Below are 24,907 nucleotides of genomic sequence, written 5' to 3'. Positions count from 1 at the left end.
ACACAATAAGCTTTGCAGACAACACCTAGATTTTATAGCTGTCTTTACAGCGACAAACACAGGAGCAGAGACAAACAGGTGGAAAGGATGTTGTAGAGTAGGCCAAGTCCTACTCTGTCGGATTTGTAGGTCTTTCATACATGTGAAGAGAGTTTTATGTAACTTAAATGAATTATTTTATGATGCTAGGGGCTATGAAGAACCACTGTTGTGATCACACTTACTTGGTTTATGTTACTAAAATCAAAAGAACTGAGATGAGAAACGACTATGCCACAAACGATCCTCCTTACATACTTTCTTTTCTTAGTTCCTATACACCTCATCCAAACATGGAAGTGTTCTCTGAAGTACAGCTTTTCATTTATTCTCTTCCTTGAAGTAAGTCCTACTTATTACAAGTGGGTATATTATTTTGCTTTTTTGCTTTGCATGTTAGGAGCCCTTAGGAAAGTTTCTTCAGCCCATAGAGCACTGGTGGAGAAATGTTCATTTCATACATGAAAGGAGGACACCATTCCATGAGCTTGAATGGATGAATAGCTCCTTCTATAGGAAGCCACATCTAGAAGGGACCACTTTGGGCATTCAGTTTGGCCTCCACTTCCTCAGGATATGAAACCATTTACATAGAGTGAAAATAAAACTTCCCAATGGCTCACTGCAGCCTGCTTTTTTCACCTGCAGCTGTGACATCACTCTAAAACTTGAGATCTTCATGAGCAGTCTTTCTTTCATTACTGTTTTGATGAAAAGCTGACTGAGGCATAGATTTCACCAGCAGATGAGAGATGTTTTCACCTTTAACAGGCACTGATTCAAGTTGCTGACAAGGGAATTTTACCAGAAATAAGGGTCACTGCAAGCACAAAAATAATCAGCTCTGCCCTATAAAGTTTGCAGAATAATTAGGAAATTAATAAAACCCAAACACTCTAAAGAAAATGTAGGAATTATTTAGTGAAGTCCATAACACCTTCTTCATGGTCATTCTTGACCCACTGTCAAAGTGAGCCCATCTCACATATCAGAAGAAATAGAGGCAAACCAAGAACAGAAAGGAAACTTTTGCAAGGCTGCAAATGCACAAAGGGCAAGGCTGTCAGGGCTGACAGATCATCTTGTTTCTGCCTCCTTAACATGCCCCTGAAGATGCTGGTGTCCCCCTGTATCCATGACCCAATCAATATTGCCTGCAATATGTGTTCCAGCAGGACAGTTCCCATGCCTGGCTCCAAAGGCTTTCTCCTTCATCTCTCTGGGATTTAGGACCTGGTGTGCTGGCCTCTTTTGCCATTTTGGTAACAGGCATTATTATTGCTATTCTGGCTTCAAACACATTAATGTTAAGCTGGTATTTGGACTTGAGAAAAGAGAAAGGGAGAGGAGGTGAGAGAAGGGCTGGCTGGGTCCAAGTGGTGAAAGGTAAGAAGAATTGTTAGAAAGGGTCATAGGACTGGCACAGCTTTCAGATATTTCCCTATGTCCTGTGTTCAGCAGTAGCAGTCATTTTTCTCTTTCTTAGTAGCTGGTGCAGTGCTGTTGTTTTGACTTTCAGCCTGGGAACAGCGCTGATAACACCGATGTTCTTAGTTGCTGCTCAGTAATGTTTACTCTGACCAAGGACTTGCTGAGTCTCATGCTCTGCCAGGGAGGAGGGGAAGCCGGGAGGAAGCAGAGACAGGACACCTGACCCAAACTGACCAAAGAGGTATTCCATACCACAGCATGTCATGCCCACTATATAAACTGAGGGCAGTTACCTGGAAGGGCTAGATCACTGCTCAGGTCAGAATGGGTATCGGTCAGCTGGTGGTGAGCGGTTGTATTCTCTTCCCTTGCTATTTCACTTATGATTATTATTATTGGTGGTAGCAGTAGTGGTTTTGTGTTATACCTTAGTTACTGGACTGCTCTTATCTCAACCTGTGGGAGTTACATTCTTTCCATTCTCCTCCCCATCCCTCTGGGATCATGGGACGGGGAGGAAGAGGGAGAGGAGTGAAAGAGTGGCTGCGTGGTTCTGAGTTACCAGCTAGGCTTAAACCACGACACCCAAAAAGTCTGAAATGCATATGGAAGATTTAGTTTTCTTTTTTTTTTTTTGTTCATATGAACATGTATATATATACTGCAGATGACTGTTACTTCTTTTCCAGACTGACTGATCAGATCCTTGATTCTGAATGACTCATTACTTGAAAGAGCTGAATCATTATTCAGTCACTAAACTATGATCAATCTGATAATGGAAAACAGCAGAACTACATCATCTCTTGGAATTATTATAGAAAAAAATAAATGAATTAATTTGATGGCTAACTAACTAGTTCTCAGACCCTTTCCTTCCTTCTTTCAGCAAATCTGATCTCTGGCCTTCCCTAATCTAACTTAGGTAAGTGTCCAGATAAGACAAAAAAGCAAAACCAGCAATGGCTGTAGGAATAAAATAGGATAGATAAAAAATCCTCCTATATCCTTCAGTATATCTAATGAATGCTCCCTGCTGCTGAGCCCGCATGACATGCTCGTCATGATTGCTGCATTGCTACAACTCTTATAAGAAAACCGGCTGTTGTTTGACAGAAAACAGAGTATTATTGACCTTGCAGTTAGCAAACTGGTAGGCATGGGGCAGCACAGATCTTAATCTGCACTAATGCAACCTAACAAACCTCACTGGAGAACACACAGCAGCTCAGCGGTGAATGGCAACGTGATGATGCCTTTGTGAAGACTGCCAAGTGGAGGGAAGGATCCAAAAAGATTCACAGGCTACTCAACCACTGAAAAGAGAACAGAAAAGCTGGTTCCAGCTTGGAGAAGGTCTATGCAAGAAAATGCATGAATTATACAGGGCCACATACAAAGATGCAGGAATTATCATCATAGCTCCACTACCACAGTGCCAGTGAGATGTCTAGCTGGAGCCAGGCACAGTCAGTCTAGGGAGGAACCTCCTTTCATTTAGTGTGGATGTTTACATAGGGCACAACTACAAAGCTGTTATTCTCATTGCATGGACAATTACCCCTCAACTTGAGGCCTGAATTTCAGGTTCACTGGCTTGAGCACTAATGTAATTGGAACAAATTCCATGTGGAATGTGTGTATCAGAGAGAGGAGAGATAAAGCTCAGTCAGTAAGTATTAGTTACTACAGAGTTAATTGATTACTTGACTTGGTTCAAGCCCTACTACGCTATTACAGTACCATCGCTCTCTCTCAAAGGAAGACGCAGTTCCTGTCCAGGCCACACGCAACACAGTGTTTAGGTACCTGTGTTTTCTCTATCATGATACCAAATCTCAGAACACGTTTTAAAGGATGCAAAAAATCACTTCCAACAACTCTCATTTTCAGCACACTCCTTGGAGTCAAAAAGCACCACGTCATTCAGTGGCTCCTGTCCATGAAGAAGGATCAGCAGAGTTTAGAAGTCATAAAAGCCTTTCTTTCAATAAGACTTCATATTAATATGAAACACTAATTAGAATATTTGGTATAAAACCACATTTTTGCATCTGGCACTAGGCAGCCTTTTCTTGCCTCTCCCTCTTTGCTGACAGGAGATACACAAGCCCTGCACGGTACAAAAAGTTCATCCCAACTCTGCACATCCAGCTCAGAGAGTTTTCACTACTGCAGAGAGGAAGCAGGGTCAGACAAAAGGAAGGGATGGATGACAGGATCTTGCATTCACTCCACTCTTCCCTCCTCATATGTGTGGTAGAGGCTTACATGTAAAACTGATCTAAATGAAGTCACCCAACTTAAATATGACAAGCAGATGTTAGTTCAGTGTGAGACAGTGAGAGCATTTCAAGTGAGAACCTCAGGGATCTGTCTAGGACAAACTTTTACTTATTAATAACTTCAGTGATCCAGTAGTGAAAAGCTTGCAAATTGCCCCAGTGTGAGCGAGATGTCTGTGGAGAACAGAATTCAGCATGTTCTTAACAAATTAAAGTGAGAATTTGAAATGAGCAAAATGAAACTCTGTGAAGGTAAGCGTGAAGTATGTATTAGAAGTCAAATATGGGCACAAAACCAGCAAGCGAAGTGAAGCTTTTCACTGGTAATGACCTAGTTATTTCTGATCCTGCCTCACTGCAAGAGAAATTAATCTATTTTCTAATGAGTATCCACAGATATGAATATTACAGTTTTCTTAGGTTATAAGTTTATCCAATATTATTTGCTAAATAATAATAGTGAAGCCTTTGGGGTCTGAATTGAGTTTTCGTGGACAAACTGATCTCCTGCAGTACCTTGAAGCTCTATTTTGTGATGCTTTAAGAGCCAGCAGGACCCAGGATGTATAAGACCCAGGTTGAGTGCACTGTTCTGCCTGGTTTGGAACATGACTGTTAAAAAAGAAAACCTCAGAATTCCTTGGGGGAAAAAAAAAACAACCAAAAACATTGTTATTTGATCTACTGATTGATTCCCTACCTTTTTTCTTTGGCTTTGGGAAGGGATGGAAACTGAAAGGAATTTTTCTTTTTTTTTCCTGCCTTACTCCAAAGCCACTAAGAATTTTCCTGTTGGTCAGGTTTTTTGTTCTTACTCTGTCTGTGATCACTGTCCTGTCCTATTTCTTCTTTCTCTTTCCTTCAATGCAGACTACCTTATGAGTCTCCTGTCATTTTGGTTGTGTCAACCTTTCCACCATTCCCAGTCTGATCCAGTTTACCTGAAAGTATGGACTTTACTAGCAGCCTAAAGAAAAGAGATTCAAAATATGCATCATATGCCCACAGCCCCTTCAAATCTAGACACCTGTTGTAGCTCAGAAAACAGGTGGCTAGAACTGCAAGTGATCATTAATTTAACATTAAATTGCTGTGAATTTCATATAGTCTGGAATTACCTAAAAATTACAGTGTGGTTACCTACTAGTTACCATACACAGGAGTTACTATGTAATTTAAATCACAGAACAAAACCTACAATCCTATTTTCTTCTGATTGCTAAAATTATAATTTTTTTTTTATGATATTCTATCTGTTTTGAATCTATGCCAAGATTTCCCATAGAGTCCCTGCCAGGAGTGAACCTGAGGTACAGGAAATCAGATCCTGAGTAAGAAAATGTGTTAGGTTTTGCCTCCCACCACCTAGAATGTCTTCCTAAAGGTGTTTTGCTGTAGCTGCAACAATTTTTTGTGCAGAACAAGCAACGAACCTTTCCTTGGCCCTCCAAAATTCTGTTTATTTAAAGAAAAAGTGCAGAATTTCACTGTTAGAGAATAGTTGGCCTGCCAGCTCCACCTGGCAGATTCAAATGACTATTGAAGAATATTTGTTGAGGTATCTGTGGTACAACTGAAAGAAAATACAGGACTTTCAGAACAAGTGACTCTGATAACTATCCAAAACCCATTCATACACAGTAAGCAAGCAACCTGTATGAAACACCATAAAAAAAAAAAAAGTGAAACCACATAAATTCTATTAAAAAAATATATACTGTAATTGATTATTTAAAAATCAACAAGGCACTAGCTATTAGATGGCAATGGTATCTGACCTTTTTTTTATAAACTAAACATACAATTCAAATAGGAAATGGTGAAATCCTGCAGAGAGCCAGGGAAGAATAAAAGCTCAAGTACAAAACCAAACCTGAAAACACAGATTGAACTAACAATGATAATTTACTGGGGAAGAGCAACATAATACTGATAAATTTGTGGAAGTTATTTTTTCCACTACCCTTCTAATATCCCTTTAAATGAACAAATTTGATTTAATAATTTGGCAACAGCCACAAGGTATTCAAAACCTTGTATCTAAGTGACAAAGGGAGATAAGACAGTAACTTTCAGCATTTAGCCTTAAAGGCCCCAGAGCCAACATAAATGCCTCACATTTAAATGAGAAAGAGAATGACTTAAGTCAAGCTCATTGCTGTGACAGGATGCAAAGGAAGCTAGATTAAGATCTTTGCACATGATGAAATGTATTTTAGTAAATTTATATAGCTCATCCAGGTTACCTGGCTCTATGGATTAGGCTTCAGTGGGATATTTCTGTAGAAAAATGTCTTAAACTAAGATCACTTGCTTAAGCATGGGAATAATTCAATCCTAATTTAGAAAATACATTCAAGTGTTTTGCTGGATTAGGAGTCAAACAGAGAAATCAAGTGACCCCAGATATGTAGGAAGGCAGCTAGGATGGCTAAGGCCTCCTTAGAATTAAATCTGGCCAGAGGGGTCAAGGACAACAGAAAGAGCTTTTTCAAATACATAGCTGATAAAACTAACACCAGAGGCAAGGTTGGCCCACTGGTGAATGGGATGGGCGCCCTGGTGACAGAAGATACAGAGATGGCAGAGTTATTGAATGCCTTCTTTGTCTCAGTCTACTCTGCCGGAGGCAGTCCTGAAGAGCCCTGTACTCCTGAGACCTCAGATGAAGTCAGGTCACTGGAGCAGTTTGCCTTTAGTCGATGAGGAATGGGTTAGGGACCAGCTGAGCAATCTGGACATCCATAAATCCATGGGTCCAGATGGGATGCACCCGCGGGTACTGAGGGAACTGGCAGAAGTCATTGCTAGACCACTCTCCATCATCTTTACCAAGTCTTGGGAAACGGGAGAGGTGCCTGAGGACTGGAGGAAAGCAAATGTCACTCCAGTCTTCAAAAAGGGCAAGAAGGAGGACCCGGGTAACTATAGACCGGTCAGCCTCACCTCCATCCCTGGGAAAGTGATGGAACACCTTATCCTTGGTGCCATCTTAAGGCATGTCAAGGATAAGAGGGTTATGAGGGGCAGTCAACATGGCTTTACCAAGGGGAAGTCATGCTTGACCAACCTCATAGCCTTTTATGAGGAAATAACATTGTGGATGGATGATGGCAGAGCGGTGGATGTGGTCTACCTTGACTTCAGCAAAGCATTTGACACAGCCTCCCACAGCATCCTCATAGCTAAATTGAGGAAGTGTGGTCTGGATGATCAGGTAGTGAGGTGGACTGCGAACTGGCTGAAGGACAGAAGCCAGAGAGTTGCAGTCTATGGGGCGGAGTCCAGTTGGAGGCCTGTATCTAGTGGAGTGCCTCAAGGGTCAGTACTGGGACCAGTATTATTTAATATATTCATCAATGATTTAGATGAGGGAATTGAGTGTACTGTCAGCAAGTTTGCTGATGACACTAAGCTGGGAGGAGTGGCTGACACGCCAGAAGGCTGTGCTGCCATCCAGTGAGACCTGGACAGGCTGGAGAGTTGGGCAGGGAGAAACTTGATGAAATATAACAAGGGAAAGTGTAGAGTCCTGCATCTGGGCAGGAACAACCCCAGGTTCCAGTATAGGTTGGGGAACGACCTGTTAGAGAGCAGTGTAGGGGAGAGGGACCTGGGGGTCCTAGTGGATGGCAGGATGACCATGAGCCAACACTGTGCCCTTGTGGCCAAGAAGGCCAATGGCATCCTGGGGTGTATTAGAAGGAGGGTGGTCAGTAGGTTGAGAGAGGTCCTCCTTCCCCTCTACTCTGCCCTGGTGAGACCGCATCTGGAATATTGTGTCCAGTTCTGGGCCCCTCAGTTCAAGAAGGACAGGGACCTGCTGGAGAGAGTCCAGCGCAGGGCGACAAAGATGATTAAGGGAGTGGAGCATCTCCCTTATGAGGAAAGGCTGAGGGAGCTGGGTCTCTATAGTTTGGAGAAGAGGAGACTGCAGGGGGACCTTATTAGTGTATATAAATATATAAAGGGGGAGTGTCATGAGGATGGAGCCAGGCTCTTCTCAATGGCAAACAATGATAAGACAAGGGGTAATGGGTATAAACCGGAACACAAGAGGTTCCACTTAAACTTGAGAAGAAACTTCTTCTCAGTGAGGGTGACAGAACACTGGAACAGGCTGCCCAGGGAGGTTGTGGAGTCTCCTTCTCTGGAGACATTCAAAACCTGCCTGGACACATTCCTGTGTAACCTTATCTAGGTGTTCCTGCTCTCGCAGGGGGATTGGACTAGATGATCTTTTGAGGTCCCTTCCAATCTCTAACATACTGTGATACTGTGTGATACTGTGATATCCCACCCGTAGTCTCTTTTGGAAGATCTCTAATGGCAGAAAAGCCAATACAATAACAAAACAGTATGATCCCCCTGTGCACTCATCTTTACTTCACCCATTTGGCTTTTCTCTGTTTATCTACCCTATGGCATGAAGCACTTTTGAGGATCTTCAACAGATAAGTTGCAGCTTCAAGTAAAAGTTTAGTTACTCTTGACATGGATGAAACAATTACCCAAAGCAACTCACAAGATTGCCCCAAGATAGCACCACTTACTTTCTATCTAACTACCAATATCAAGAGTGACCAATGAAGTTTGAATATGGCAAGCACATCCTTTCCCCAAGAAGGTTTGTACCATCCTTCTGCCAATGCAAAATCCAGGAAAACAAAGAGCAGAGGAAGCCCTCAACATTTTCCTTTTCCTAAGATCTGTATAACTGATATAACCTGCTGTCCTGGGTTCAGCAGTAGCAGTCATTTTTTTCTCCTTCTTAGTAGCTGGTGCAGTGCTGTGTTTTTGACTTTCAGCCTGAAAACAACGCTGATAACACGAATGTTTTTAGTTGCTGCTCAGTTATGTTTACTCTGACCAAGGACTTTCTGAGTCTCATGCTCTGCCATGGAGGAGGGGAAGCCGGGAGGAAGCAGAGACAGGACACCGGACCCAAACTGACCAAAGAGGTATTCCATACCACAGCACATCATGCCCTCCATATAAACTGAGGGCAGTTATCTGGAAGAGTTAGATCACTGCTCGGGTCGAGCTGGGTATCAGTCGGTGGGTGGTGAGCTGTTGTAGTCTTTTCCCTTGTTATTTCACTTATTATTAGCGGTGGTAGCAGTAGTGGTTTGTGTTATACCTTAGTTACTGGACTGTTCCTATGTCAACCCATGGGAGTTACATTCTTCCAATTCTCCTACCCATCCCTCTGGGAGCAGGGGGAGGTAGAGGGGGGAGTAAGTGAGTGCTGCGTGGCTGAGTTGCCAACTGGGCTTAAACCACAACACCTGCATAACAAGAGAGACAGTATCAAGTGGCCATGACAGTCTAACACATCCAGTTTTCCCAGCTGAAACTGTCACATACTAGCCTACGGAGGAGAGATCATCTGTTCACACTTATACTTGAAGTGGGCAGATCTTTCCTTGGTTTCCAGAAGGAAGAAATCTTGTACACATCGGTACAGCATTCTGGCTTCCAAAGGGGTTAATCAAACTCCCGTTTTGATAAAGAGAAAGAAGCCTTTGCAAAGTCAAGACTATGAGTCCTCATTTCAGTGGGGAGCTGTGCATTCAGACCTTCTGTACTATTAGAGGTTAAAAGAGATAATTGCAGCAACTCAGTTTCTGTGTTGTTAAATCTCGATATTTAAAGAAAACAATGTGCCTTTTGTTTTGTTTTTTAAAAATGGGCAAATGCTTTTGTGCTTGCAGCTTGACCAATATTTGTATTTAACTCTGAGTATTTTATTCTAATGTTGAGAAGCAATTGATATCCTGAAAAAACAGATGTTGGAAATACAAGAAAGAAAATACTAACATAATGTTCTGCATACAGAAATTATATTGGGTTACACTAGTTTTTTTTCCAAATTCCAGTCAATGAACTGGATGGACTCGAATAATTTAGAAACACCTTTCTTCTTTTTTGTTCAGATTTTTCCCTTCAAAGATAATGATAATTTATTTCACCTCTATTTTTCCTTGGTTTGTTTCTAAGTCGCTGTGGAAACCAGAAGAAACTGTGTGCCATTTTTTTATTATTCATTATATTTTGTATCATACCTACACTTTCTTTAGAGATTCAAAGGTCCTTCAAGCAATTTTACTGGACAGCTTTGTATTTAAGCATCTTCCTTAAGTTTTAACATTACTAAAACCTATATATCCCTTTAAATGCTTTGTATCTAATTTTTTTCAGCAATTCAATCTGTATAGTCCATTTAAAGGAGTATATTATGTCTCTTTTCCATTAACAGATACTCCCAAAAATTCACAGTGTTCAATGTTAAAGCTCCAAAGTGAGCTGTCTAAACAATAGAAGTTTATAATCAAAGTAATGATTCCATTCTTTGCCAGGCAGCATTGTTATGACTATTTGAAAAGAAGTGATCTTACATGCTGTATGTTGGCAGAAAGGAATATGTCACAGACTGAATTTTAGCTTCATCTTTAGTCAGCTGCTTTTTCTCTGTGTTGCAATGTAACATACTTGACTATGTTTCTAATGTTTGTGCTCCAAAGAGACCAAAGAATTGCAAGCACCATGTTTATTGTTATTGCCAATATGCAGCTAGACAAGTTGTTTACCGTTACATTTACCAGAGCAGAGATAAATTCTGCAAAATTTAATTTGCATACCTTCTAGCGAATTCCACTGGTAAATTTAGTTTATACAGTTTCAAGTCACATGAGTTTCTGGTACACTAATGACAAAATTAATATATTTATTGCCAAGACTCTTTGAGTCCCCAGATAGTCCCTAAAAATCCATTACCTGGTGCTTTAATATGAAAGTCCTAGAGGCAGAGCAGGCTTTCTATTCATTGGAATGGTTTGTGGAACCGAACAATAATGAGGACAATGGTTCATCTAGTCACTTACATTAAGTAGGCTTATGCCCTGCATCAAAACTGCTTTCATAAGAAAAAAGAAAAAAAGACTGGTCATGACTTTCACAATGGAGTGCTTCAATGAATGGCTTTAGCTGTCTGGAAGGGATAGGCAAAGAAAGAGAGGTAGTCTAGAGTGTTTCGATTGTCTAGAGCTTAATGATGGTAATGGTAGGGTTCAGTGCTTATGGTTAAGAATCAGGGGAAAGACGAATAAGGCAGATATCAGGCAGGAGTCTTAGCAACAACTAAAACATTTGTGAGCTATCTGCATTGATCTCAACTAAAGCCGAAACACAGCACTGCACCAGAAACTAAGAAGTGGGGAAAAATAACTGTTACAGCTGAACCCAGAACAGTCCCGCACTTGGGTCACCACAACTCCATACAACACTACAGGCCTGGGGAAGAGTGGCTGGAAAGATGCCCAGCAGAAAAGGACCTGGGGGTGTTGCTCAACAGTCAGCTGACCATGAGCCAGGTAGTGCCCAGGCAGCCAAGAAGACCAACGGCATCCTAGATTGTATCAGAAATAGTGTGGCCAGCACTATCATCATCCCCCTGTACTCAGTGATCATCCCCCTGTACTCAGCACTGGTGAGGCTGCACCTCGAATCCTGTGTTCAGTTCTGGAGCCTTCACTATGAGACAGATGTTGAGTTGCTGGAACGTGTCAAAGATGTTTGCTACAAAGCTGGTGAAGGGTCTAGAGAACAAACCTTAGGAGGAGCAGCTGACGGAATGAGGATTGTTTAGCCTGGAGAAAAGGAGGCTCAAGGGAGACCTTATTGCTCTCTACAACTACCTGAAAGGAGGTAATAGCAAGGTGGGTGTCAGTCTCTTCCTTCAAGTAATGAGTGACAGGATGAGATAAAATGGCATGAGGTCACGCTAGGGAGGTATAGATTAGATAGGATAGATATAGGTATAGATAGATAGGAAAAATTTCTTCATCAAAGGGATTATTAAGTACTGGAACAGGCTGCCCAGGGAAGTGGTGGAATCATCATCCCTGGAGGTATTTAAAAGATGTGCACACATGGCACTGAGGTACATGGTTTAGTGGTGAACTTGGCAGAGCTAGGTTAATGGTTGGATTTAAAGGTGTTTTCCAGCCCAAATGACTCCACGATTCTATTATTGGGGGAACACCTTCTTTATAGACAGGCTAGTTCCCTTCATGCCCTGCTAAAGAAGTAAGAAATGCCATGATAAAGTGTGTCATAAAGATTCAACATGATATGCTAGTGATTTTTTGAGTTTATCACAAATTCATATCACCCTTGAGTTTATCATTGTATATTAGTAATATATTTTCTCTCCACGTCCTCCATCGCACCATTCTAAAGTCTAGGAAATGCAAATATATGTAACTGATTCAGCACCTTGGGAAAACTGTACTTTTTACTCTCCCACACATCTGTGTAATGAGGTGTAGTTGTGAGTCTGAGCTTAAGAAGATTAAAATCACTGTGGATGACTGGAAGAGAAAATCAATGAAGTATGTCATCCCTGACAGTACTTTAAGAGACTCATGTACTGATGGTGAGTAAAAACCTCAGTATTCCTGGTAGTGAATTGTTCTTATGAATTGTTTGAACAGTTCTCATACAAATATTCTACTAATGAGATAGATTTTTACAAAACTAGCAAGGATTACTGTGCAAAAATAACTGCATTAGGGCTGCTGAAATAGGTTTTACAATGTTTGCAGTTAGTGTATTTATATTTTATAAAACTAACATTTTGTAAAAGTGAGCTTTTGATGATTATATTCTTTTTACTTTGCATTAAGCAAATTTGAGGCTTACCCACAGTTTTGTTGAAATATCTTTTTATAGCTTAAACTTCTGTGCTATAGAAATTTGTCATAAAATTATTTTGTTTATTTTTGAAACAAATCATATCTATGAAGATTTTTAGACTACATTATTTTTCTACATAGTCCAAAAAAACCAAAGATAATGGGTATACCAATATTTCTTATGAGATGAAAAAGGAGACCTAACAGATGGACAAGATAGAAAACGCATAGTGTGGAGAGGCAGATAATTACTACTAGGAGGATGTATTACCATGGTCTAGCTACATGACCAGTTCACAGGTGCTGCAAGTCAACCAGAAGCATCAATTGAAGTTCAATGTCTAATTGTTACAGATGGCAGATAACCATTAAGGTGACCAAAATTAAAAGTTAAAGGGGTCTGGGGGAGGGGAGCAATAAAACAAAAACTTTCCTGGATGAATTCTTCCCTTTTTCTTTCTTATACTTTTTCAAGGCAAGTAGAATAAAATTGATACAAAAGAAAAAAAAAAAAAAAAAAACAACCAACAAGCCAACACCAAAACTACGAACACCCCCCAAAACAACCTACTCACCACAACCCCCAAACATGCAAGACCTTATCTATTTTTCAGGAATAAGTTTTGTACCTTCTCCCAGAAAAGCTGCTTTTAGTCATTATCAGCTTAAAACTAATTTCATTACATAACCATTACCATTTTAGCCCATTGAAATGTAATATGTCCGCATTAAACTTTAAGGTACCCCTATTTATGTAATCCTCAGTGAAGCTGAACAACTGCAAGTGTTGACCATGAAGTTATTATTCAAGAGATTTATTAGTGCTGTTTAAATTAATGCAATATCCCTGAGTATAAATATAATAAGGAAGATCATAGTTTTTAAAGTTATCAAAAATCACTTCCAATTTCAAGCAACAAAAGAGCAAAGAATATAGTAAATAATATCATGTTTTGTGAAACAAATAATATCTAGTTTGCACAAGAAAATAAAAATCTATTTTGTTATTCCACGACATGCACTTCTTCCTTTGAGCAATTCTAATTTCAAATGCATTACAATGAAAATAACATAAACATTAAATCCTTCTTTCTTCTGATCATGTTGGAAGACACCAGGATAGTCTGTTTCACACATTATTCAGTAACAGAGGGAAAATCACTTTGCTCGTTCTATTAAAAATATCAAATTAATTGAGAAAATGAAATGCCATGTGAAACTATGATTCTGGTGTAATTCCAAATGTCTGTATGATGCTTTGTCAAAAAAAACATGAAGCATGGGATAAAGAGAGCTCAAGCTGAGAAGAATTGATTTATTCTCTTAAGAAGGCTTATTAGTCAGGGCTCATAAGCAAATGTATACAAGCTTCATATTGACAGTGTTCTCTGAGTTTTACAAACTTCATCCCTTTCCCTGCCATTTAAGTTACCTCTGTGTTTGGATCTCTTGCAACTTGGTTTTCAAAACAATGTTTAGAGATACTGAATTTTGCCAAGCAAATATTCTCAGTCCAGCACTTTCTGACTAATTCTGATCATCACCAAAGTATCCTATTTAATTAGAAAATCACTTTCTAATTTCAACAATGTTTGAACAAGACTCTTGTTCAGCAACTATAGTGACTTCTAATCAAATTTAGGACGTTGCAATTAACTGGAAACTTGGCATTTGCTGTAATAACTGTATGAAGCTGCAAAAATAGGACTTTTTTGGATAACAAAACCAATTTGTACAAGTACATGTGACATTACATGTGCGAGAATTCAGATATGTCTTGCTCAATACAAAAAACTGTATATGAATTTTGTATTATCTCCAGGTGGAATAAAAACAGACACTGAGTTAAAGGTAGTTTGGCTTTTTATCTCTCTGAGTCAAACCACAAAAAGCATAGAAATGGCTAAGCACTAATTCTTCTCTTCTTACAATCCTCTCTACTTGGCTGAACTTGATCCCTTCTCAAACTCCCCTTTCTCCCTTCTCCCACCAACTCACTCATCTCCAGTTTATGATGTACACTTTGTCAGAATAGGACTAAGTTCCACCTGGCTGTTCTACAAGCTTAAACCATGCTCTTGGGTATATAGCTCATACTCTGAAATTAATCACTTTCTGGAAGTTATTTCTCTCAATTGACTACAATGAGAGCTGGGTGTAGAAATAAAAGATATCAACACTGTAGAATGGAACAGTGAGGTGGGATGAATCTTTCCTGGCAAGCAGCTTTATGAATGGTGGAAAACAATGAAGCCTTATTTCCTATCAATTTGTGTCTGAAGTTTGATTGACTTTCTAAGTAGAAAGCTCCAACTGAAGCTTTCTTCCATAACTTATAATGATGCTTACCTGCATGGATTTTTAGAATGTATTAAGTGTGGGCTCAGACTGCACTTTGTCTCAGTGGGAATACTTCATGGGGTTTCTTTACGTCTTCCCAGTCACCAACTTTGATGAAATTATAGGAAATTTAAATATATTTGAGGAATCAAGCCCCTTTCCCCACCATCCTCTCCCCTGTCAGAAGTGTTTGAAGTTTATAAACACATTTAGAAGTTATTAGGTGGGAAAGAGAGACACATTCACAGCAGTATGATCGCACAGGAAACCAGATTAAAAGTTAAGTTTTGATGTAAAGACAGGAACAAAAAGCTTTTCAAAAGCATTCTTTTTTTTCTGAAACACATTTGTTGTAAGTAGCTAACTGATCTTGAGATGTGCCAAAGGCTTACTTTGATATAACTTAAGAATGATTAGAGAGAAAGATCTAGCTTGTATGTGCTCACATTATATACTTCTAGTCTCCAATTTATTATCAGATGTTTAAAGGTGTGGGAAGGTAACGAGAAAGAGAAAGAAATGTGAAGTTAAAAGTTGGCATGAATTAATATACATTTTGATTTGAAATTTCATGTAATCCCTAAGGAATTGTCAAGTTAAATGGAAAAAACTTAAATTTGGTTACTAAGTTATAAAAAAGAAAAAACATCACAATTCAATTGTAAATTTCAAGGTGATTTTAACTAGTGTGCTGCTGTTGAAACTCCCACAGTATAGACTCAGACCTTAATAGTAAATTGAAAGGTGAAGTTCCATTTACCAAAATATTTTAAAACAGCTGTATGACTTAATAAATGATCTCTTAAAAAGCTCAAATAAAGGGAGCATTTAAATCAGTTTATTACGCAGATGTGCATGTACTGAACATGGAAACATTGCTGAAGTAGTGAATAATGTATCGTTATTGCCTAAAGTGATAATACGTCTGTATCCAGGTTTTTTTTGCAGTATTGCAAACAGTTACATATTTGGAATACTGTTCAGAAATCTCACAAAGCCAAATATTAATATTCTAGCAGTCCACCTCATAACTCAAAAGCCCAATTATTCTTACGATGAAGAATACTATCTGTCACAATGCTAAGAACAAGTGAGGTGCCTGTATGTCTTTGTTGAAATTATTAAACATGAAAAACGCATTTGAAGATTGTTTCTAAATGCAACTACATCATTGCTTGGGCAGTTACAATGGAAATAAACAAGTTGCACAAGTGTCACTGAAGTAATCTATTTAATGATAAGCTTCAACACATTTAGTATCTCAAATTCTTCTATGCATTGACATACTAATTGCTAGCACTTCAGAGTATACACTGACTAAATATACTTTGTGTCATAACAATGTACTCACTAGATTTTTCTGTACAATATTCAAAGCACAGGATAATTTTAGTAACCTTTAACTGATTACCTTAGTAAAATTTTAAGTGAGGGCATACTTAATCTGCAGTCTGACTAATACAATGTCAGAACATAAAAATCAATGTAAACATATGACACGAGTGCAGATTTAACCAATGGCCTGTTGAATGTCAGTGTACCAGACACGAAGTTTCTTTTCCTTGGTCTGCATGTACATGCATTTATGGCAGGGAAAGAAAATGGTTCTTTGCTGCCTGGTCACATAATCAAAATGCTGACATAGGGTTCTTTCACCTCAGTTTCTCCATGCACTTTTCTTTGGCCTCAAGAAATACGAAGGATCACTCTCCAGATCCAAGAGTTCAGTCACTGCAGGACTCTCTCTGCACTCGTTCACTAGCTCTCTTTTGATGAAAGCAGAAGCTTTGCCAACTTTCATAGATTATTACCTCATTAATTATCTGATTATTCACAATGCAATGTTTCCAGCTCCATTGTGGTGTCAGCCCGCATCAGCATTTGTCATATTTCATGTTAGCACCTTACTTCCACATGCTTCCCAGCACCAGTAGGGCTCCCCTTAGAACTGCCTGTAAGGTCACCTTGTCAGTATTCCTCCATTCCCTTTTGCCCTGGCACAACTGGCAGTACACAGTCATCTTCATTGCAGTCTCAGTATTAACATTTATTTGTGTTCTTTCTCAGTTGGACTAACATCACCTAACATGGCATTTCCAAACCTAAGGCACTATGAACTAGGCAGCAGTGTGTGTGCAGTTATCAAAAAGAGATGATAGACATTTATATTCATACATAGGTGCACTGAGGTGCCTATCTATCTTCAGATCAACCTGAACATTTTTTCCCATTGTACTTGGTAAATCTGATAAAACTTCTTTGTACGAATCTTGTGCTTGCTATGTCCCCAAAACACGTAGCAACATCTTCCAAGAGTACAATGACAGGATAATAATAGAGGTCCCATACATATAAACACATATCCTAAAAGGTCAGTTATTCGTGACTGAAGGGAAGCCACCTTCAAGGCCAGGCAGAACTGGGTTTAGGGCATAATAAGGAGAGCAAAGAAGATGTATCCAGTGTATTTAAAATACTGTATGTGTGGCTAAATGCAAAGAAGGTAAGAAGAAGGTATAAAAAGAGCTACAGCTCTGCTATCATTCTATATACAAATGGTAGCAAATGAAGAGCAGAAAGAAAATTACTCCAGCATGGGATAACCCACATCTGACCATTGTCACTACTTGTCTGTATCAGGTCCTTCTTCACCTTTGGCAGAGAGCAATATCTGTTTTTCTCTTTGCTGTTCACAAAGTTTTGCTGCCACATCTCCATAATAATTTGTAGAATATTATCTTTTACTATATTACTGGGCTAAATAAATTACAATTCCAAGGAGATGTGTTCCTTTCCAACCTTCCAATTTGATATAGTTACTGATACTTTAGTGCTAAGCTAACACCCATGCAGATACAATATGAAATCTATGATAATCTTCAGTTTATATTGACCTCACAGTAAGTACAGAGCAGGTTAAATATCTCACTTTAGCGGCCTAAATTAGCCTACTTTTTGTATTCAGTACAACTGAACAGTCTTATACTCAGATTGCAAAATGGCTGGAGAGGTATGATGGGTTTTGATCAGTGTTTTTAGAGTGCCTTGCCTTTTCACTGTGCTGAGCCTTGGAAAGAACTCAGCTCTGTGGTAACAGGAATTGCACAAATCAGCACTGCAAGCCTGGGTGGAATAGGCAGCCCTGCGCTGAGAACATGCACATTAGTGCAATCCTCATGAGACTACCTGCACAATAACCCCACCTTGTAATAGTAGAGCATAAACCAGAAGCACAACATGTTTCTGGAAGAAAACTAAAGAAGCACTCACCAGAAGAAACACAGTGGTCTCCACAAACTGACTTGGTATCAAAAGAACAATGAAATATTCTTTAATACTGAAAAATTTTGCCTTAACTGTGTCAGTTCACAATCCTGGCAATCAAGAGCAAACTAGCTACCAAACATTATGCTAGCCTCGGGAAATGATAGATAACCCTTACAGTCTGGGGAAGTGAACTTCTGTTAACATGAATTCATATAACTGCATCTTATTTGGTAATGTATGTTTTTGCGAATTACATTTGAATTAAACAAGCACTGAAAGAAAAAAGGTGGTATCAGAAACCAACAGATATTGTTAGATTAACCAGATCATTTTATTCCCAGAGGTAGACAGTGGCCCAAGAGCCATTTGCTATTTTATAGGCAGCCTTGTAATCACCTATCAGCAAGGCATCATCTGGCAGAAAATTTCTTGAATTAGATTTCTTGTATCACCTCCTGGCTTACACCACATTACTGAACCATCTCATAAACTGTATATAATCCAACAGTGGCTACAGTGACAGCATGCAGTTTAAATGTTTGCATTAAGAAAAAATATGTCTTTTCACAGGAAGAGATAAAACAAATGCACAAGATATTCTGGAAATATCATTAAACTGCAAGGAAAATATTTTTTCTTGTTCAACACTGTCATTAGTGGGACTCATATCTGCTCCATAAATGACTAACCTTTAAAAAGGCATAAACAATGGCTGAGTTTATCAAAGTGGAATGGTCTGGCCTGGTTCTGCCCTCCCCCAAACTCCTCAAGAATACCCATTAGCTTCAAGTGAGACATATTAGACCACCTATACCTACTTTCAGCCATCACAGTCCTCGATGTTTTGTTTCTTAAAATGAGATGGGATCAGCCCTGGCAATAACAACAAAACAATTCAGCCTCTGATATTTCCATCTATCTCAGAAACAAGGTTAAGAGCAATGGTGTGTGACATTAAAAGTGAGATTCCTTTTTTTAAAAGCAAGATAGATTCTTTGGGGTGTATGTCACCAGTTACACCAAAGATCATAGCACAATGTAGCCAGTGTGAACAGGGCTGAGCTAGCATTACATCTGCAAGAAGAGGTACCAGCAGCAGTCCAGTCCAAGCATCATGGAGCTCAGTACATTCCACTGCATTAGCCATGTGATTGTGATTACACTGCTACAGCTGATCAAGGTCAGGAACACCTGCATTATGCTGAAGTCACTTGAAATGTCTTGAACTGTGGTATTCAACTCCAGATTAATTTACTTAAGCTCAGGTGGCTACTATGGGAGGAGGCTAAGTTCTCACTGCAGTCAGTGGACACCCAGCCAATACAGCAAATCAAAACTACAGAGGTGTCTATCTCGTCCTGCCCTCATACCTGTATTTGCTCAGATAAGGACCTTTTCAGAGATAACTAAAAAACTCCTGAAGAGAAAAAGATTTTGTTGTTGTTGTTGTTCTAATTGTTTAAATAGACTGACAATGTAGTTAAATAATGCCCTCCTTCCACTACCAGTTTGCATAAAGGCGCATAAAACACCAGCTATCTCTTTGTAAAAGGCCACGTTTTTCTGGCAGTGAAATTGAAAGATAAGCCAGACCGGTGTATTCTCTCCTACTGTCATCACAGCCAGATGTCCCAGTACTATCTAAGACTTACTTCAAAACAACCCCATTCATCATTCATCTCTAGAGTAGTAAACAACCCTTTTAACCCTTTTAAACTTGGATATTGGCTCCTTTTAAAGGAAGGATGTCTTCATTTTATAACTGTACATATCAGGGATTTTCTTGAGTTTACTGTGAACTACATACTTCCTGATGTTCTATGATATATATATCACTGTGGTTCTTTAATTGCATAAAGACCAAACACTTTCTGGCAAACTTCTGGCAAACTTTCCCTCTTCATATAGAGTAGCAGGTTCTAGGTCAATTCAAGTAAGAACGTTTATGTTAACACAGTTAGAAAAATCAGCTGTTAAATGGGAAGCTAGTTCCAATCTTAACCACTCTGGCATTACAATTCCCATGTCAAATGTTCACGGAAAATAAAAATGAAACCCTTTTTTGGATAAATCCTGATCCATACTACAAAAAAATAGTTTTAAAATATGCATTAATTGCTTGCTATAAAAATAGTCCTGTTTTATTTCTAGCTAATGAACTATAAATATGTCCAATGGACTTTGCATTTAATTAGATAAAATGTTTTAAGAAACGAGATGCCAAACTGAAATAAAAACCCAAAGCTGATATATTAATGTCTCCATTAATGTCTCTAAGAATACATTCTCCTTCAAGGCTGGTAAAGTAAACAGAGGTTATTGTCAGAGATTCTAGAAAGAACAGATGTTTTCATTTCAACTTACCTTTTTTATAGCCCAAAGACAGCATCTAGATAGCAAAACATACTTTGTAGACACTAGTATGTAAAAACCTTCCCAGCTGAAGTGGGGCAAACATCATAAATCATATATGCTAAACTGAAAATTCAAGATTTGCTTTATTGAGAGTCAGCACTAGCAACTGCAACAATGATGTAGAAGGAAACTACTACATGAGGAAAAAAAATCTCAACTAACAATTTCCTTGTTCTTTTGGAGCATTTCAGGATGCTGTCTGAAGATCTTTATCTAAGGAAAAATTGTAGACCAATTCTCTAAGAATTTAACAAGGTATGTACGAAGCCAGGCACAGAACTGTTAAAAAGGAAAGTCAGGGTAAAAACTGTAAAATTACTAGAGTCTCATAGAGAAGAATGCTTCTCTGACCACAAGCGCCTCCATGAACTATAAACATAAACAGCCAACCTTGTATTTCTTGTGCAGCAAAAATTTCCATTAGCCAGTAAAACTTTAAGGTTCCCATTTCGCACATTATTGGACTTGAAAATTATACAGATTATGTCTATCTATAATGCATGATTCTTACAGAAGTTATTCTCATCAAGTCTGAAATTTGCAGTAGGTATGCATCATGAGCTTTTCATTTTAATACATCTTGATCTAAATCTGATAAATGCAGAATTTAAATAAGTATCTGTTAAGTGACAACAGAAGCATGAAAATATACACAAAATTTGCTCTGGGATGAGAATTTTAAGGTGAATCAAACATAGCAAAAGGATTATTTCCAATGGACTAAATGGCTGATTGGTAAAGAATTGTAGGCTGTTAACTAAATATATTTTACATTTGGGAATGCGAAAACAAGACAGTGTCCTTCCTTCCCTTTTTACCTCCTAAATACACTGGACAACTGATGCCTGCTTGTTTCACATAATTTTTTTATGTAAAGTGAAATACAACAAGCATGAGTGGTCACCTCAGCATGCAAGCACAATCTTCACCAAGACTGCACTGATAGCACAGTAGGAGAATCCCTTTCAAGATCCCATATTCCCAGGGAGTATGACCTTCATCAGCATACAGCTGTACTCCCCATGAGCTGCCCTTTTATAGTCATTCCAGTGTTGGGCAGGAAAGCATACACAGAGAGAAAGTAAACAAGAGAAAGAGAGCCACACAGTCCTGCTGAAGCCAAGGTCCTGTCCAAGCCCCAACCTGCAGCACCAAGGGCCAGGCCTTCACCGCTGTCCCTTGCCCACCAGCAAACCAGGCCCAGCATCTTCAACATAAAAATCATAACAAGACCCTCACCAGCCCTAAACCGGCAGGTGGTTAACTACAGAATGAGATTACCACGTAAAGTCCCTTTCATTTATTTAGCCAGATGAAATACAGATTTTAACCTGGCTCAGACGTACCATGCTGAAAAGCCCTGACCATTGACCTAATAGCCTTTCAGAAGCTTTGGAAGCACTAGGGATCTATCTCGTCTTTCTCATTATTCTCACACATCTCTGTGGGAGAGGAAAACACTGCCTGCTACTGGGCAGGAAATAGCAAGGGAAGAAATATGTATAGAGGAACAGTAAGGGACAAGAAGAAAGAGTAGACAGTAGAGAGCAAAATGAACATACATAAATGTGTTGCAGTATCCTTTTTATTTTTTTTTCCTGTGTACACAGTTTCTACATTAATATGTTGCTGTCTTGGTTATGACTCATTTTTCTCTTTAGCATTTTCGTTTGAAAAACTTTTGTACTATGTCAGTGTATGCATGATGAGAAACTTATGCTGGGATTCAGCTCTAGATTCAGGCGCATGTAGACGGGAACTATATGTGAAAGTATTTTTTGTCTAAGTTGCCATGTTAGATAGTGGTAAATCTAGTCAACGCAGTAAATGAGACAGAGTGTAGAATATATGTGTCTACTGCAGGATGAGACAAATCACACATTAGATTCCAGTGAGTCTATTGTGAGATACTCAAATGAGTTGCCTAAATAAAGGCACGCAGTGCTTTTGAAGACATGAAGACAAGTGCTGCTCAGGTTCCAGCTGCCACTTGAGGATGGCATGATAGTCCATTTATCTTATGTCATATCTGTCAGACCCATGAAGATGTCCCGGATACAGAACTAAAAAAATATGTGTGTTTAGGCAAGTGAATAAAGCCTTACATCCCTGCTGGGAACTCCAATGGTATTTTAGATGATCAGCTCTTATCACATCAGGATTTTTAATTCAAGCTGAATCCCATCTTTGGGTAAACTGTATCAAGATACTCCTGTTACATGAAGATTAGCCAGAATAAAATTCTATTGAAATAGTGCATTCATCCACTTTTTTTGTTCTACACTTTTCTGGAATAAAAATAACCCAGAAGATTTAGTGCCTGAATAGGTCAATAGTATTTGAAAATTGATTAGAATGGTTTGAAGACTAAATTATTTCAAAATCGGTGTGGGTTTGATCTACTTGTGTTTTAGTTGAAGTGTTAAATAAAAAACTGAAATATTGACTTTTAATTAAATACACTATTTCAATGTAGAATTGCACTCAGTTACTATGCCTTTCATAGACATAGCCCCATGCATGCATAAATTCTACTAAAAATTGTCACAATAAATTAATAATTTTACCCTTTAGCTCTCATGAATCAGGAAGTAGTAAAAGCAATGTGTCATGTACCAGTATTTCTTTTTCATATGTGCCATAGTGAAGTCTTTGTGTAAGAGCTGGTAAAAATGAACTATACATATATGGTTTACAAGGTGCACTTTGCATCATTTGGGTTTAAGATACAACACTATAGGTTTATTTTTAGCCATCTGAAAGAAAGGGACTTCAAGAAGTAATTCTCATCAGGAGATATCCCTTTAATATGTAAGAACAAGTCTTCCCTTTTCCTCTCCACTGACTGCAGAAGGAATATAAATGAATAGGCTGAATTAAATGGATGAACTCAGGTATGATGAGTTACATTTCGAGCCAAGTATTCTATTTCTAAGAGTTGTCCTGTTTTACAAGGAAAATGTAGAAAATTCTGGAGTAACAATACCATAAGGGAAAATCTGTAACTTCTGTGAGGTGAAGGTTTGCCCAAAAGGTGACCAGTAAAGTCACCAACCAGGCTAAACTTCCTTTAAAGTAATATCGTATGATTTATACTCATAAGTTTAGGTATGCGGTTTTTTGTGCTGTGTCTTACTACTCAGTATACAGCAGACAAAACAGCTTGCAGACACTGCTTATGCTGGTAAATCATCTGATTTTAAATTACACTGCAAAGCTGCCATGGCCCTGAAAGTACCCATAGACCACACTGTACCTGCACAACCTCCCCTCCATTTGCTTTAGCAAATGGTGAATTTTTTATATAGGCATCTGCATTAAAAAGGAAATATAATATTTTTTCTAAACTACAAATCGTTCAGAATTTAGCTGCATTTCTGAAAAGTATTTTCAGATTTTCTGCATAACCAGAAAACTTAAAAATTTCAAAACCTGTAATTCTACTCCATTTGCAACAGTAATTATGACAAGCACTGGCTTATCACACTTTCCTTAATTCTTTCAGTAATGGTTGCTGATTATATTTATTAATAGTCATATTCACTATCTCAAAACTTATGGAAAAGGTGGCCACTCATTTTGAATTTATTTCTGTCTCTTCCTATCTGAATAATTATAAAAATTAATATTTTTATGGCATTTTTTTTTTCTGTGCCTACAAAAGTGTCAATTATTTTTAACCTCTAAGGAAGGCACATTATCTGTCACTGAACTTTTGAGTTTGACATCAATTAAGTTCTCCCATTAAAAAGGAGTTATTAGAACAACATGAAGACTTACACAATCAATCTGTCAAAAGATATTCCTGTAAAACCTTCAAAAAACCCCCACCTTTCTTGTCAAATACACACAATTTGTAGGTGTAAGATTTTAACTTCAAAATTAAATCTTAGCCATCCTGAAGAGCCTACCTTGCTCCCTTGTCCATGATAGATAACAGCAATTTTGGGTTTTTTTAATATTACACTTAAGTAATAAAATGTGACAGATCGTGTGCTATACAGAAATACTGCCATTATGTTAGCTACTAGACCAAATAATCCATATTGTGATAGGTCTAAAAATGAGACATAATCTAAGCTGTCTCTATTCTCATAGATTTTATTTAACTGTATAATACAGAAAATGTTATTTTTATTAATATACTGATGACCACCTGCTGGTTGTAATAGTCAATGGAAATAGTGCATGGAACTATTAACAACAATCCAAAGTCTTCTGAATTAAAGTAAGAGACTACTGATTGCAATGAGTTCTCACTAATGCAGGAAAAGCAGAGGACTCCATAAACTATAAACCTGTATTTGACTGTTCACCCAGTCACTGCAAATTGGCTTTACTATAAGCACCCTTCATCAATATATTATATATAAGAAATACAACAGATTTCTATTATTATTATTTTTTATTTTGCTGGGTTTTGGCTTTCAATGT

At 38.5% G+C, this 24,907-nt stretch overlaps 1 protein-coding gene across 1 annotated transcript in view; it reads right to left on the bottom strand.

Moving 5' to 3' along the window:
- The window catches only part of OCA2 (OCA2 melanosomal transmembrane protein), a gene marked incomplete at both ends in the record, with an annotated part of 171,283 nt that overhangs the window by 708 nt on the left and 145,668 nt on the right, over positions 1–24,907 (bottom strand). The window lies entirely within an intron of this gene.

This window comes from Psittacula echo (genome assembly GCF_963264785.1).
Source record: "Psittacula echo genome assembly, chromosome: 3".
Lineage (NCBI taxonomy): Eukaryota > Metazoa > Chordata > Aves > Psittaciformes > Psittacidae > Psittacula > Psittacula echo.
Note: the sequence above shows the minus strand (reverse complement) of the source record. Positions and strands in the feature narration are given on the sequence as shown.